We start from the raw sequence: 16157 nt of genomic DNA, 5'->3' as shown, positions 1-16157 counted from the left end.
CGAGTATTGGGGGAGCTTTCCAACGTTATTATGAATGGCTATACACGTCAGTGTTTAATGGGGAGGACTCTCTTATCGAAGACTTCCTGGCTAAGATTCCAATACCGGGCCTAGCCAATGATACGGCGGAAAGCTTGGAAGCTTCAGTGACAGAGGAGGAGGTCATTGCAGCGATAAAAAGGATGAAGGGCAGGAGGGCGCCAGGGGAGGATGGATTCTCCGTAAAATTCTATAAAATGTATATATCTACCCTCACCCCGCATCTAGTGAGGGTATTAAATGCAGTCCTCGTAGGTGACATCCTAGCCGAGACAATGATGCGGGCCATGATAGTAGTACTTCCGAAGGAAGGCAAGGACCTGATGGAGTATTCGGCATACAGGCTTTTCTCCCTATTGAATATAGATGTTAAGATCCTGGTGAAGGTCCTAGGTAAACAAATGGAGGCAATAATGCTGTCCCTGGTCCATGGAGACCAGGTGGGCTTTATACAAGGGTGCCAGGGTGCAGATAATATCCAAAAGACAATTGCCCTGATGCATTCTGCACAAGAGACCAACTTGACTGCCAGTCTGTTATCCCTAGATTCGGAGAAAGCATTTGATAGGGTGGAGTGGAGATACATGTCCATTCTCCTACAAAAGAAAGTGGGTGGGAGCACTGTATATGGCAACCATGTCGAGAGTGCAGGTGAACGGGGTGTTGTCAGCATCATTTCACCTAACCAGGGGTACAAGACAGGGGTGACTGTTGTCCCCCCTCATATACGCTCTAACAATGGAACCCCTAGCGATAGCGGTGAGGACCCACATGGGAATCCAGGGCATCCGAAGGGGACAGGTTTAATTTAAACTCTCCCTATTCGCCAATGACATCCTAGGGTACCTAGTGTACCCCCCGAAGACGCTCCCAGCATTGCTCTCCCTGATAGACACCTTTGGTCCTTCTCTGGCTTAAAAATGAATAAGTCCAAGTCCAAGCTCCTGCTGCTCCTGGAGGTTGACCCTGTACTAGGCCCAGTGATTATCTTCCTAGGGATTACAGTTGAGAGGGTGGCAATTCAATACTTTGGGGTACGACTGACCAGAGATCTAGCGGCTCTGGCGACAGCAAATTTTAGCCCACTAATGTTAACCATCAGAGGGGATCTCAACCGGTGGGAGAGCATGATTCTATCATGGTATGGCCGCATGACAGCGATAAAAATGAATGTCCAGCCGAGATTCCTGTACATGTTCACATCCCTACACATCCCTACCCACAAAGGTACCGGAGGCCATATTGAAAGATCTCCGGAAGTTAGTGCAGAGGTTCATATGACAGGGCAAGACCCCTAGGACTAAACTATCCACTCTCACCCTCCCCAGGGTGGAAGGGGGCTTCGGCCTCCTGGACTTCCAGCTATATTACAAAGCAGCCCAATTTAGGGTAATACTGGAACACATGCAGGACGACATGGGAACATACTGGGCGTAGTAAGAGGACATGGAAACACACCCACTCAAGGTGAGGGACTTGATATGGGCCCCCCACAAAGAGATTCTGAGCAGGTTACTTGACCACCCCACATTGGGCATGTTGTGGGCAATATGGAGGGGGGACAAGTTTACAGATACCCTGTCGTTATGGCCCTCCCCAATATCTTCTCTATGGTGCCCTGAAATAAAACTGGGCGATAAGGCGATAAGGGATTCCGGTACTCCCAGGATTGGCTGGATAAGGGGCAAGAAAGGGCAGGACAACTATTCCTGGAGGGGAGTTTCTCTCGTATGAAGCAATGGCTGAAGTCGTGGGCACAGGAAGAATCTCAGTTTTCGAATACTTATGGTTAAACGGGCTCCTGACTGATCAGAAGTGGGGATCGAAACTAGGACGGCCGCTGACTCCATTTGAAAAAACGATAAACTCAGCTGCAAACTGTACAGGGTTATGAATGCAAGCGATAAGAAAGACAGGCAGGGATTTAAAACATTATAGAATGACCTGGCAGAGAGGAACTCACGGAAGAGACATGGGGCAAAATATACAGAGTAGCATTCCATGGAAATCTCTTCACAGCGGACATGGAGCACAATTTGAAGGTTCGACAGGAATGGCACAGAGATCCAAGATGTTTGCTGGGGCTTCCCCGCTGTGCCCAAAGGGGTGCAGTCAGGTCGGGTCACGTGAGCATGTGTGGTGGCACTGTGAACATATACAAAACTATTGGGGGAATCTAAGGGGGTGGATGGTGGACTTCATTGAGGAGTCACTCCCGCTAGACCCCTTGCACATGCTACTGGGGATACCTCCTAGGGGAACAGAGGTGTACAGATACCCCAGGATGTGGGAGACCATGCTACGGGCAGGGCAGGTGGCACTGGCCCAGAAATGAAAGAATGCAATGATCCTGAATAGGGAGGAATGGTTTAAAAAACTGAAAAACATTTTCATGATGGACAAATTGACTGCGATGGTCAACAACGACTTCAGGTCAGTCTGGGACGGTGTTAAACAAAGATGGAGATGGGACATACACTGAGGTGTTGAGGGGGAGCAGGCTGGAATCAGGGTGAGGGGGGGTAATAGAGACCCATGAGCCTGATAAAAGGAGGGGAAGTCGGTCTCGGGGAAGTGCAGGGATATAACCAGATGGTTAAATTAAGGAGCGAAAATGCCCCACTTGACGCCAATGATAGAATGGAAGCAACGAGCAAGAGAACTTCTACGCCAACTACACCACTTGAGCCAAATGCGACTAAAACACAGGGGAAGTGCCCACCAGAAAGGGGGCCGCTCACTCTAACAAATACTACTGATCACTTCATTTATACTGTGCAATTAAACCACCACTGTTTGTCTGTTGGGGGACGGTGGGGGGTAGAGGAGGAGGGAACCCCGTTGGTTCAAATAGGTGCAACAGTGCTGCTACGTGATATGTAACACACGGTTTCTGTTTTGCTCTTTAAAATGTCAATAAAGCTTAAAGTTTAAACATATATATATTTATTTAAAATAAATGTGCCTCTTGGATTGGCCCAACTGGCATAGTGGGGGAAGATAAGAAGTCCATTTCAGGGCCAAAGAGGAAAGACTTTACATATCCTCTGAGTAATTAGCAGTAGGTCCGGTGACGGGTGCCAAATACATTTAAGACCGGTTAACCTCTTGCAGGATTTGTATACGTGCAATTAGTGCGGTTTCCCAATAGGCATGGGTTCTTCGCAGTATGATTGTAAGTGAATGATAGTTTGTTGGGTGGAGACCCCTCCAATTTTCCTTTGTATATTTCTACACTCACAACCCACACAATGCAAACCAACCACTGACTCCTTCTTAACGGAAGGGGAGTCTTTTGTATGGGATCCGCTATGGGCCAGGCAAGCTCCCCCTCCCACCCTGTCCTTTCCCCATATCATCAACCAATGTCACTGGAAAGGAAAATCCTGCTGCGCAGGGAATGTAGACATCCTGTCAGGAGGCCCCCGGCATGATTATTATTTATTATGCTTGTGGGTTTGTTGGCGTTGGGGGTCACTTATCTATTTGACTCCTCTGGCTTCAGCATGGCAGAAGTGTAACCTTCCACATAGGCGGATTACCAGTATCACCCAGTGCGGCAGTACACAGGCGGTGGAAATCTAGTCCGGCCTTCCGGTTGAACGTTCCACGCAGCCTGACCGTTCCCCGAAGAGCGCTGATTATGATAACCATAACAGAGTACTTCCTAGCTCCCTTTCATGCATCAACCTGGCCTTTTTGTTTTGGGGGAGGTTTATCGTGAAATCGCTGCGTGCTTAAGACGCGTCGCCAGCCTATTCTCCCAGGACTGTTTACCAGAACATTCCAGCAGTATTGTTTCCTTTCCTCTGAGTTAACATTTTCCCTCTATAAACAGAGCCATCTGTTCCAAATCACTTTCATTAATAACTTCCTCTAATATTCGCAGCAATTAGTGCTGTAGCTGGAGGTTCTTGTGCAAGGCCTGCGTGTAGGCAAACGCTGCGCGACGTAGGCCAAGATTCAGAGTTTATCCTCGCTACTGTCAGTTGTATCCCACTAAAATCTAAGTGTACTATGGAAACGCAAATGCATAAGAATTACGGACTATTCAGTGGATATTGCGTCTCTAAAAAATACTACATGAAGTAGTAAAGAGGCTCACACTAAAAGCAGAGCTTCAACTGATAGACTGAGCAACATTTAGGCAGTAGTCGGTGTTAAACATCTCTACCGAACCTCAGCAAGTCAAAGACACTGGCCGTGTCAGCTCGAGTACAACAAGGTGCCCCCCACCACGTCTAGCCCTGAGACTGATGCAAGGTGCTTTCAAGAGCTGAGAACCTTCAAACATAAATACAGTCCTTGCTGTGGGGCTAATGCAATGCAAATCCTGCTAACAAGCTCTCCACAGCAGCCAGACAACAAGGCCTAACTTTCCCAAAAGCCACAGGCACTGACCTGTGGATGGTGCGTCAGCTGCTTGGAGCACAGAACAATCTCCCGTCAGTCTCTGACTCAGGAATAAGATCACCCCCTCGCCCACTTTTTTGCATTACCGCCAAAACATAGCCAAGTAGGAGAAAGTACAAGGAAGATTTGCTGTAGTTAAGTTCACTCCCCTTGCATATGTGTGATCCTCGGTAGACGATAACCACCCTCAACTCCACTCCACCATCCCATACATTCCCACCCTAGATGGCCTTCAGATTAAACAAAGCCAAGTGAATATGTGGCTAATACATTTGTCCAGGCCCATCTTCAAGCCAATATATAACAACATGACAAGAGAGGTGTTCTAGGCGCTAGGTAGGGTCCCATGGGGCAAAAAGACCTTAGTTCTAACCCAAGCCCCTGCACTTGAAGAAATGGTGTGATTCTGGGCCAATCACTTGATCTTGCCGGGTCCCATTTCCTTCTTCAGGCGAACTGGAGACCGCTCAGAGGCACAGCGTCCCCCTATATCAATCATTCTATCAAAGCTGTACATTTACATGGGAGTGCGTAATATGCAAACAGATGTGTTAAGTGGGTCAGGGGTATTGGAAGGGGTTGGATTGAGGAAGGAATGGGAGGATCGCGTGCACAAGCCATCGATACCTTAGTCTGTAATGGCTTGGGGGGTACTGACCCAGTGGACATTGGGTAACAGGGAAGTGGCAATGCTAATAGTAGATTAAAATATTACTGTGATGTGGGTGATGCAGTTGATAAAGGTACTAGATAGACCTAAAATGTAAGAGCATTTGTGGATCAGAAGGAACTGGTTGCATACATGCCAACGTACACCATTCCATTCAGGAGCTAGTCCAGTCCTGGTTTAACTTTATCTTTTGAAACTTGTAGTGCAGGATTTCCCCCTTATAAAACCAAGACTGCAAGTCTAAGATTGCAAAATTAAAACCAGGACTGGACTAGTATCTGCCAAATGGAATGGAGCATGTTGAAGGCATGTTTCTCGATTCTGCTAGGAAAGGAATGATGCCGAGCAGGAGATATGTTCTTGTTGTTGCTGTTAGGGATGGGATGGGATGATGCTAAACAGGAGACATGCTTTCCATGCTGCTATTAAGGGTTAGATCAGATTATGCCAAGCAGGAGACATGCTTTCCATGATACTGTTATGGGCTGGATCAGATGATGCCAAGCAGGAGACATGCTTTCCATGCTTCTGTTAAGGTTTGGATCAGATGATGCCAAGCAGGAGACATGCTTTACATGCTGCTGTTAGGGGTTGGATCAGATGATGCCAAGCAGTAGACATGCTTTCCATGCTGTTGTTAAGGGTCGGATCAGATGATGCCAAGCAGGTGACATGCTCTCCATGTTGTTGTTAAGGGTCGGATCAGATGATGCCAAGCAGGAGACATGCTTTCCATGATACTGTTATGGGCTGGATCAGATGATGCCAAGCAGGAGACATGCTTTCCATGATACTGTTATGGGCTGGATCAGATGATGCCAAGCAGGAGACATGCTTTCCATGCTGCTGTTAAGGTTTGGATCAGATGATGCCAAGCAGGAGACATGCTTTACATGCTGATGTTAGGGGTTGGATCAGATGATGCCAATCAGGTGACATGCTCTCCATGTTGTTGTTAAGGGTCGGATCAGATGATGCCAAGCAGGAGACATGCTTTCCATGCTACTGTTAAGGGTCGGATCAGATGATGCCAAGCAGGAGACATGCTTTCCATGCTGCTGTTAAGGGTTAGATCAGATTATGCCAAGCAGGAGGCATGCTTTCCATGCTGCTGTTAAGGTTTGGATCAGATGATGCCAAGCAGGAGACATGTTTTCCATGCTGTTGGTAAGGGTCGGATCAGATGATGCCAAGCAGGTGACATGCTCTCCATGTTGTTGTTAAGGGTCGGATCAGATCATGCCAAGCAGGAGACATGCTTTCCATGCTACTGTTAAGGGTCGGATCAGATGATGCCAAGCAGGAGACATGCTTTCCATGCTGCTGTTAAGGGTTAGATCAGATTATGCCAAGCAGGAGGCATGCTTTCCATGCTGCTGTTAAGGTTTGGATCAGATGGTGCCAAGCAGGAGACATGCTTTCCATGCTGTTGGTAAGGGTCGGATCTGATGATGCCAAGCAGGTGACATGCTCTCCATGTTGTTGTTAAGGGTCGGATCAGATCATGCCAAGCAGGAGACATCCTTTCCATGCTGTTGTTAAGGGTCGGATCAGATGATACCAAGCAGGTGACATGCTCTCCATGTTGTTGTTAAGGGTCGGATCAGATGATGCCAAGCAGGAGACATGCTTTCCATGCTACTGTTAAGGGTCGGATCAGATGATGCCAAGCAGGAGACATCCTTTCCATGCTGTTGTTATGGGTTGGATCAGATGATGCCAAGCAGGAGACAACTCTCAATAATGATGCTTCCAATAGGACGGCATAATGCCAAGAGGGTGACATGGAATGATGCCAAAAAGTTGACATGTTCTCAATGGTGCTTCTTGGAATGGGACGGCAAGATGTTAAGTAGGTGCCATGCTCTCAGTGGTACTTCTTGGAATGGGATGGCATGGTGCCAAGCAAGGCAAGGCCCTAAATAGTGCTTCTTGGGATGAGATGGCATGGTGCCAGCAAGGTTATGCTCTAAATAGTGCTGCTTGGGATGGGATGGCATGGTGCCAAGCAGGGGACATGTTGTTAATGTTGCTGTTGCTGAGGATGATGATGATGATGTCAAGCAAGTGACATATGTGATCAAACTGACTGGCTGTGTAGTGCTACATAGCTGCATGTGTTTCATGAGAAATGCAGCTGCTACAGTGGTAGCAACTGCACTGGTTACCTGGGCACCCTCTGATCTCGGGCACAGGTCTCCTCCCCCGCCAGTCACACACCTGCACTGCCTTCCTGGAAACCAACCCCCGCACTTGGGGACTGTTTTTCTGTATCCATACAGTCCCACTACCAGCACTTGACACCTGATGTCTGCACTTACCCTTGCACTTGCCACCAGCTGCCCGCACTTTTTACTTATTGTTTATTTATTCTATTATCCTTTGTACTGCACTTTTCCCTCCCCCTGCCCCTTTCACTTCCCCTTCCCCCTCACCATGCACCTGTGCGATCTGCATGACATCTGACCTAGTAGGATTGTTGTCTCTGTCTTTCCTCTGTTCCCCCTCCCTGCCTCGTCGCGCCTTGAAACACTTGTGTATAGGCGTCTAATGAATTCCATATCATATCATATCACTGGCCATGAAGAGGTTCCTGTACATGTCACCTCATGACATGCTGCCAAATACATTCCAAAGACCCATCCAAAAATGTCATTCAATGCCAAAGTTACAAATTCCTTTTGCAGACTTGTCACTCAAGGCCGCAGAATCACAAATGTAGGCATATACATTTGTGTCAGTAGCAGGTTGAATCTCATCTGACTCTTTGAAGACGCTATAAATCCAGACAAGCTCATTGGGATTGCTTAGCAGGTCACTGCACTTCCTTATGCGTCACTAGTCAAGCCAATCCAATTGGATTCTCCATGTGTACCCGAGGGCCAGGACACTAATGTAATTTTTCCCCTGGACCCAACTCCCACCATCAGTGCCATCACCATGTGCTGGCCCTGTTTGCAGTTTCATGCGGGTGCAGAGCCACCCTCGTGGAAAATGTGGTGGGATCAGACAGTTGGCGCAATGCATGGTCACCACTCAAGGCAATTTCTTGTCACCCCATCAATTATAATGTTCTGGTTAGACCTGTGAGCAAGAGGGGCTTCTGCTTGCTTCCTGACCTTCACAATTTAAAGAGCAAACCACAAAGGTCAGAGAAATGGCATGCATGACCTATAATACAATTATGACTGAGAGTAACACGGCGCAGTCCCGTCCGAGAGGCTGCAGCAGCGCTCGTACTTCACCATACATTCTCATTGGTAACTCGCAGCCACATCATGACTGATTTCCCTCTGCATCAAAAATCAATTTCATGGCCAAGATGAAACGTTGAGCGCAGGTTCCTCTTCCTGAGAGCAGAAACTGGCTCGCTCTACTTTGGCACTTCGACCTATTCTAAGCAGAATGAGCACCACCTCTACTGCAAGACAGGAGTGTTGGCTGTTTCTCCAACACGTTTGTTGATTGGTTTTGCAATGATGGGGTTTCCCTATAGAGGCACTTATACGGTATTAGCATAATGGACCTAAAACATTTGACCTAAAACAATTGATCGAATTTTATTGACCTTTTTTTCAGGCAAATTTAATGAAATATATATATTAGGGTGTGTAAGGGTATAAATTAGGTGTAGGGAAAGTGGGGGGAGGATTGCGGGGGTCCCCCCTCCTGGCATTTTGAACCAAAAAAAGGTCAAGTAATTTGATTAAAAGTGATTAGGTCAAATAGAACCACACCAGGTATAGCATATGGTCCTGATATAGGCTGCTTCTGGGTATCGATTTTATAATTATGCATGTATGTGCTGGGGTTTATGCAGTGTGAACAAGGGGAACAGTAATAAGGTATAATAGTAATCGTACAGCCATGAGGGTAGACAATAAAGAGGTGCACTTCGAATGACATGGAGAGAGGGTAGAAAGAGGCTGAAGGAAGGCATGGCAGATGGCCTAAGGAGGAAAGGCAGACCCAGGCTGGGTTGATTTCTTGGTGGGTCCACAGTTTTGCTACCACTCTGTGCTGGACATCGCAAAAATGTATTGCATTAAGGGAGCTGTCACCTCTTTGAAGGGGCCGGGCCAAGGGGCGTGGCCCCTGTTCAGATTGCGCAACACAGTATCTGTTCATAGAACCCAATCCTGGCAATTTACATAAAGGCAAAGAGCATTGTGGGAACATCGTAACGGCCTCAAATTTAAATGTTAAACATTTCTTATAGTGATTGATTTGGAAGCCAGACCACCTGCTACTTTCAAGAGAATAGCAGACACTGCTCAACTATTACAAAAACATACTCGATCCGCTCTCACTCTCTTGGTTTTCTGTGTGTGAATTTTAAAAGTTTACAAGAGTTTGTTAGGTTTCTTAGGCCAACCGCGCAATTAGACATTCTTATTCTTCCGGGTAAATGTGTCTTGGTTTCATATAAACTTGTTCCCTGTAGAAGATTACTGTAGATGACACTAGAAGAGGCCGACACAGAGGCGCTCATATTGCTAGAGAACAGCGCCATCTACAGGCGAAAGCACAAAATGAACACAGTGCCCACGTGAGGCTGGCGAATGCAGGCAAGCAACGAGGGCAGGCGGATTTCACACTCAAGAGACACATCTATTATTGTAAATGTTCAGATGACACGCCGTGCTGCTGATCACTACTTGCACGCGCTTTATGTTCGGCACGCTGATGCCTCCGCAGCGTGAGCACAGTCCCCGAGCGCACGGGCTCTATGTGCGCTCTGCATGCATGATGGCCGCCAGCAGAGCAGTTGTTCCAGGCAGTGGATGAACAGTTGGCGTGACCAGATGTCCGGGAATGGTGTCTTCTGTGCTCCTGTCCCGAGAGCTTATTTTTCATTTTAAAACCCTTTACACGGCTTCGGGGAAAGGGAAGGGCACAGTTTCGAAAATTCCAGTTTGAGTGCAGGTAGAGATTAGGGGCCTGATTTACAAAAGTGTTTTCAATGAGATTATCCCATGTTAAAACATTTTTCTAAATGGGGCCCTCAACCTCAGGATGAATGAACTAATTTAGCCACAGCGCTTGCTTGGGAAATGGGTGCATAGCAATAGCTGCAGTAGAAATCGGGGCAAAAGCTCCTTTAATAGTTTGGGCTATCAATACCTTCTTCGTCAGCAAAATCAGCAAGATTCGTCAGCATATAGACACCAGCTCCGCATCCACAGACCCACCTCACGTCCCTCCTTGCAAAATCTCAACACCCTGGACAACATTCAAGACACTCTCTCCAGAGGACCTGGTAGAAGCCCTGGCCGCCTTCAAAGCCATACCATATACAGATGACATCCTTCCAGCATCTATCCTCAAGACCCTGGGGGGGCCAGAAGCTCTCCTTCCCTACCTGGAGATCATCAACTGCTTCTTAACTCAAGGCACCTTCCCATTGACCCTAAATACAGGACAAATCCGTCTATTAAAGAAGCCCACTCTGGATCCCAACAACCTAGGTAACTATTGCCCCATACCCATCTTCCCTTCCTAGGTAAGATCATCGGGAAAGTGGTAGCCGCGGAACTGCAGCAACACATCAACACCAACAATCTCCTCCAAACCTACCAATCTAGGTTCATACCCAGATGCAGCATGGAGACAGCAACCATACAGGTGGTCGACGATGCCCTGAGCATCCTTGATGACAGCAACCCCTGCCTCCTGGTTCTACTCAACCTCTCGGACGCTTTCGACACAGTAAACCACAAGGCGCTCACAGACACCCTACAGCAATGCATGGGGATCAGCAGACTTGTCCTACGCTGCTTAAAGGCCTACCTCGCCAACTGCCAGCAGTTTGTTCAGATGGACTCCTCTAGATTTGCACTGCTAGTTGTCACCTGTAGAGTCTGGCAGGGTTCCATCCTCTCCCCAGTGATCTTCAATCTATACATGTAGCCGCTGCGAGCCCTCCTAGCCACATACAATATCCACATCCACCAATACGCCCACTGCACAAAGCTATACCTCAAGATCGACTCCATCAAGGACATCCACAGGCTCAAAACCTGCCTCTTGCTAATCCAGACTTGGATATCCAGTGCATACTTGAAGCTCAACCCCTTCAACACCGAATTCCTACTCCCCACCAACACCACCAAACACCCAGCCATATGACCTGGCTATCAACTATGACCCCTGAGGGCTTCACACCTGAGCTCACCTCCTGAGCTAAGTCCCTCAGGTTTCACATCAACAAACACCTCTCCTTCAAGACACACATAGCTAAGAAAACTCAGACAGCTTGGTATCAGCTCTCCCTCCTGTGGAAAGTCATGCCCTTCCCCCTCCGGGCAGCTTTAGATCCACCGTTCAAGCAATGGTCCTATCCCACCTGAATGGGGCAATGTCCTGCTCAAAGGCCTCCCGCTGTCCTCCCGCCATCCTCCCTTGTGCCCCTGAGAAGTGTCCTACAAATGGCTGCACGCCTCATCAAGGGTCTACGCAGATGATGATCACATCACTCCCGCCCTCACCGGCCTTCACTGGACTCCACTGCACGTACAAATCACCTTCAGGTCATGCTCCATCATCTATAAGGCGGTCGCCCTCAAGTCACCCAGCTACCTCAAAGAGAAACTCAGCATCTCCGGCAAATGGAGCACCACCAGAAGCCAGGAAACGTGTAGACTTGAAATCCAATGCTGCACAAAGGAAAGGACCAGAAAGCAAGCCTTCTCTGCCTACGTCCCAAGACTATGGAACCTCTTCCCCATCAGCCCCCACGCTCCTACAATTCAGAAAATAACTCAAGACCCACCTCTTCAAGAAGTCCCTCCTTCTCAACACCTAGGCTACCATGTGGCCCCTGTGCCACCTGATTAACGAGACGCCATCCACCCCTCTCCTCCACACCATCCTGTACTGCTGTACCCCTCCTCTGTGCTCCTCTGTATCCTACCCCCACTGTATATCTATTCTGTTGTTACCTCTGAAAAGCGCTCCGTTATGCACCTGTACTGTTGTATACCACTGTAAAGCGCTCAGTTGCTTCTTGAAGCTAGGTCCACGCTAGCTCTGCACCCAATAAATATAATAATAATAATAATAATAATAATAATAATAATTGGTATATTAGGTGGCATACAGTGGCGTAACACAAGTTCTGGGGGCCCCCTGCGAGCCATTCTGAGGGGGGCCCCCAACTCAGCAACAAATCACAGGTTGCGCCACACTAGGGGCCACCCTAGAGTACCACGCTTGTGCAATACGCACTAACGTTCTGCTGAAGGGGTATGCCACACACTGCACTAGGAGAAAGATATAAATATGTGTTTTACCGCATATACAGCACACTTTGAGAAAAATTGGCTAAAAAGCCATAGTATTTGCTATTGTCTTGTAGAGTAACACCATTCCAATACATGCAAGTCAACAACAGTGCACATGAACATGAATGCTTTGCTATTAAAAATGCCATGCCACAATGAAAACATGTCCCACTGGCTGCACAATGTAGACCAGTGTAGACACGCAATAATTTTACAATAAAGCATACCTGGATACATTTAGACATTTAGACATACCTAGACTGGTTGCACCAAAATGGCAGTTGAAGCAATAACACTCATCAAGAAGACAGCACACATTCAAGCCTGCATATCTTTGCTGTCTCTAACAACACAGCCAAATTCTTTAAACTCTGCAAGGAACTGGCTAATCCTGTTGCGGTCTCTACCTCTCCTGTTTCCTCAACAGGCCCTCTGTACCACTTTGGCCTCTCGCTTCTCCGCTAAAACTCAGGATATCCTGGCCACTATCTCCTCTTCCTCTCTCGGCCACCTTTGCCCATCTCTCCCTCTCCTCCTCCTTTCTCCTCTTTCTCTCTAACACCTTATGAGGTTTCTAGACAAGTCCTATCTATGGAAGTGTCGTCAAAATAGGTGCTCGCCTGCTCCTCCAGAACCATCAAGGACCACATTGACACCCTTGATCCATCCTTGGGCGATTTCTGCAATCATTCTTTTGCCACTGGAACTTTCCCCTCTCCCAAACTCTTGGAAAAGCTGGCCAACTGCCAGCTTACTCTCCACACTGAATCTGTTGGCTGTCTCCATGACCATCAATCTGGCTTAAGAGCTGCTAGAGGCACGGAAGCTGCTCTCCTGAACACCTGTGAAGATCTGATCTCCAACCTTGATTCCAGCATTCCTTCTGTCCTCATCCTCCAGAACGTTCCTCTGCTTTCGACACTGTCAACCACACCATCCTGATCAATCGACTCTGTGAGAACGTGGGCATCATGGATCAGGCCCTGGAGTGGCTGACCTCCTTCCTCTTGGACTGTCCCTCCCAGGTCCAACTTGGTCCCTTTCACTCTGCCACCTCTCTATACCTGTCGCGTTCCCCAGGGCTCTATCCTCTCACCCTGGTTTTTCAACCTCTACTTGGCCCCTTTGGCCCACCTGATCACTACCTTCTCCTCTAACTTTCAGTGTTATGCAGATGACATTCATCTTTCATTCAGGTTCCCCTCAGCCTACTCTCCTCTCTCGCTCATTCCTGGTGTCATCTTCAACTCCACTCTCTCTTTCTCTCTTCACATCTCAAATGTCACCAAGAAGTCCCACTACCAGCTGCACCTCCTCAAAGGGACTCTTCCCTTTCTCAGTTTCCCCCATAAGCTCACTGTCTCCAGAGCTCTGGTTATCTCTAATCTGGACTACTGCAACAGCCACTTTCTCAGTCTGCCTTCCTCTACTCTCTGCCCTCTGCAACTAATCCAGAACAGGACTGCAAGACTTATCCTTGGCCTCAAGCCCAAGGACTGTATCTCTCCAGCAATGAAATCTCTCCAGTGGCTCACGGTAGCTGCAAGAATCAAGTTGAAGACCCTTTGCATTGGCCACAAGGCTTTCTGGGCTGGGATCCGCACTACAACCAACGCTCTCTTCCAAAATACCTTCCTTCTTGAGCCCTAAGGGTTAGATGTTTCAGAAAGCAAAGAGTGGGGGGGGGGGTAGATCCCTCTCTCCTGCAGGTGCCTCCCTCTGGAATGGCCTCCCTGCCCCTCCCAAACTTGAGCCGGACCACCTGAAGTTCCAGAAGCAGCTCAAAACGTTCCTCTTCTCCTCTGCTTTCTCTCTCTTCCTCCCCTGCTGACCTACCTGTCCTACCTGTCTGCTGTACCAACTGTGTGCTTGGTTACCCTTTCTTAATCAGTCATCCTTGCACTGCCTCTGGGCCTACAACGCAGTTAGGGGCTGTAACTCTAATCCTACAGTCCCCTGTTCTCCTTGCATTACCCAGAGCCATGCTGCCCTGGCTGCACTTACTCCGAGCATTGCTGCCCTGTTTTCCCCTCCCCTCTCCCTTGCACTTCCCCCCTCCCTTTCCCCTTGCACTTCTTGTTCTCGCACTTGCACGATCTGAATGACACAAGGCTTAGTAAGATAATTTGTCTTGTCCTCCCTCTATTTTCCTTGCCTTGTCGTGCCTAAAAACACTTGTGTACAGGCGTGTTATATATGACTTACCATATCATATCATATAATGTTATCACAGATGCCCAGAAAAATATACAGTGCCGCAGTAAGAAATGGCTGGACTGGCAGAACCCAAATGCCAGTATAGCCAGGTAATTACACTTAGCAGGACTGCTTTATCAGAAATGTCAAGTTAAAAAAATTCGTACCAAACTGAGGAATGGCTAGACTAACTGCACCAAAATGCCACTAATACCACTTATCATGCCTGCTTAGCATGGACATAGACGACCATTATGATTTATTGCACAATCCCACCCCCCACACACATCCCCTCTCCCTCCAATTCCCAACCCCAGGCTCCAAAATCAGCTAATTGGCCCAGAATTACCCCCACGTCCCTTTTCCTTGTCCTTATGTATGAGGCTTCATGCCTCGTAGGTAAGTACTGGGATGAGGACGAGTGGGACTAGGAATAATGAAGATTACAGGTAGCTAAGTCTGGGATTCCCTTTATGTACCTCTACCTATTCCCAGTTCTTGTGTATGAGGCATAGTGCCTCATACACAAGTACTGGAATGAGGAAGACTGGGGCTAGGAGTAATGTAGATTACCAATAAGTAATCAAGGCATTAACACAAGTAGTGGTGCAACACCATTGAGTTGACTGGGCATCAGCACCTTCCCCCCTGAAATTGTGGGCTATGTTGACTTGACCTGGGTGACCCTCAGAGCAGTTGCCGGACAGAAAAGGACACCGATGTTAAACGGTACCTGGGTGTACAGCATTTCTCTGTTAGTACCTGCATTCAAATGCCAATTTTTTTAAGCAATTGAAATTGTAATGTGGGTTTAGTACTTGCATGCCAGGGGAAGGGTATAGAGGGAACAGGAGACCTTTCATTCTCACAGCAGTCCATAAGTGGGTGCTTTCAGACTTAAAGGAGAGAGGTAACTGCTTGTAACATTGAAGCTGCACTAGAATAGTCCTATTAAAATGCGTAAAGAAGTTAGATGTCCCCACACAAATAAGTGCCTACCACATGTGAAGTTAGCACCTCTCCCAACATTTGAAGGGTTAGCCCCCCTGAAATGTAGGTTTTGTTGCACCCCTGAACACAAGCACACACACCATTCATCATATATACACACGCACACCCAGCCATCCATACATTTAAGTGTGCACTCTTTCACCATACAGGCACACCCAGGCAGCCACCCGTACATTTAAGTGTGCACCCTTTCACCATACAGGCACACACACACACCCGGGCACCCACCGATACATTTAAGAGTGCACCCTTTCACCATACAGGCACACCCAGGCAGCCACTGATACATTTAAGTGTGCATCCTTTCACCGTACACGCACACCCAGCTACCCATACATTTGTGTGCACCCTTTCACCATACACTCACACAGGCAGCCACCTATACATTTAAATGTGTACTCTTTCACCATACACTCACACAGACAGTCACCTATACATTTAAGTGTGCAGCCTTTCACCATACAGGCAAATCCAGGCAGCCATCCATACATTTAAGTGTGCACTCTTTCACTGTACACGCACACACGCCTACCCAGCCATTCATA

The sequence above is a fragment of the Ambystoma mexicanum genome, chromosome 13 (genome assembly GCF_040938575.1).
Source record: "Ambystoma mexicanum isolate Mex_15411 chromosome 13, UKY_AmexF1_1, whole genome shotgun sequence".
Classification (NCBI taxonomy): Eukaryota; Metazoa; Chordata; class Amphibia; order Caudata; family Ambystomatidae; genus Ambystoma; species Ambystoma mexicanum.
The sequence above is the reverse complement of the archived record's forward strand: the minus strand, read 5'-3'. Positions refer to the sequence as shown.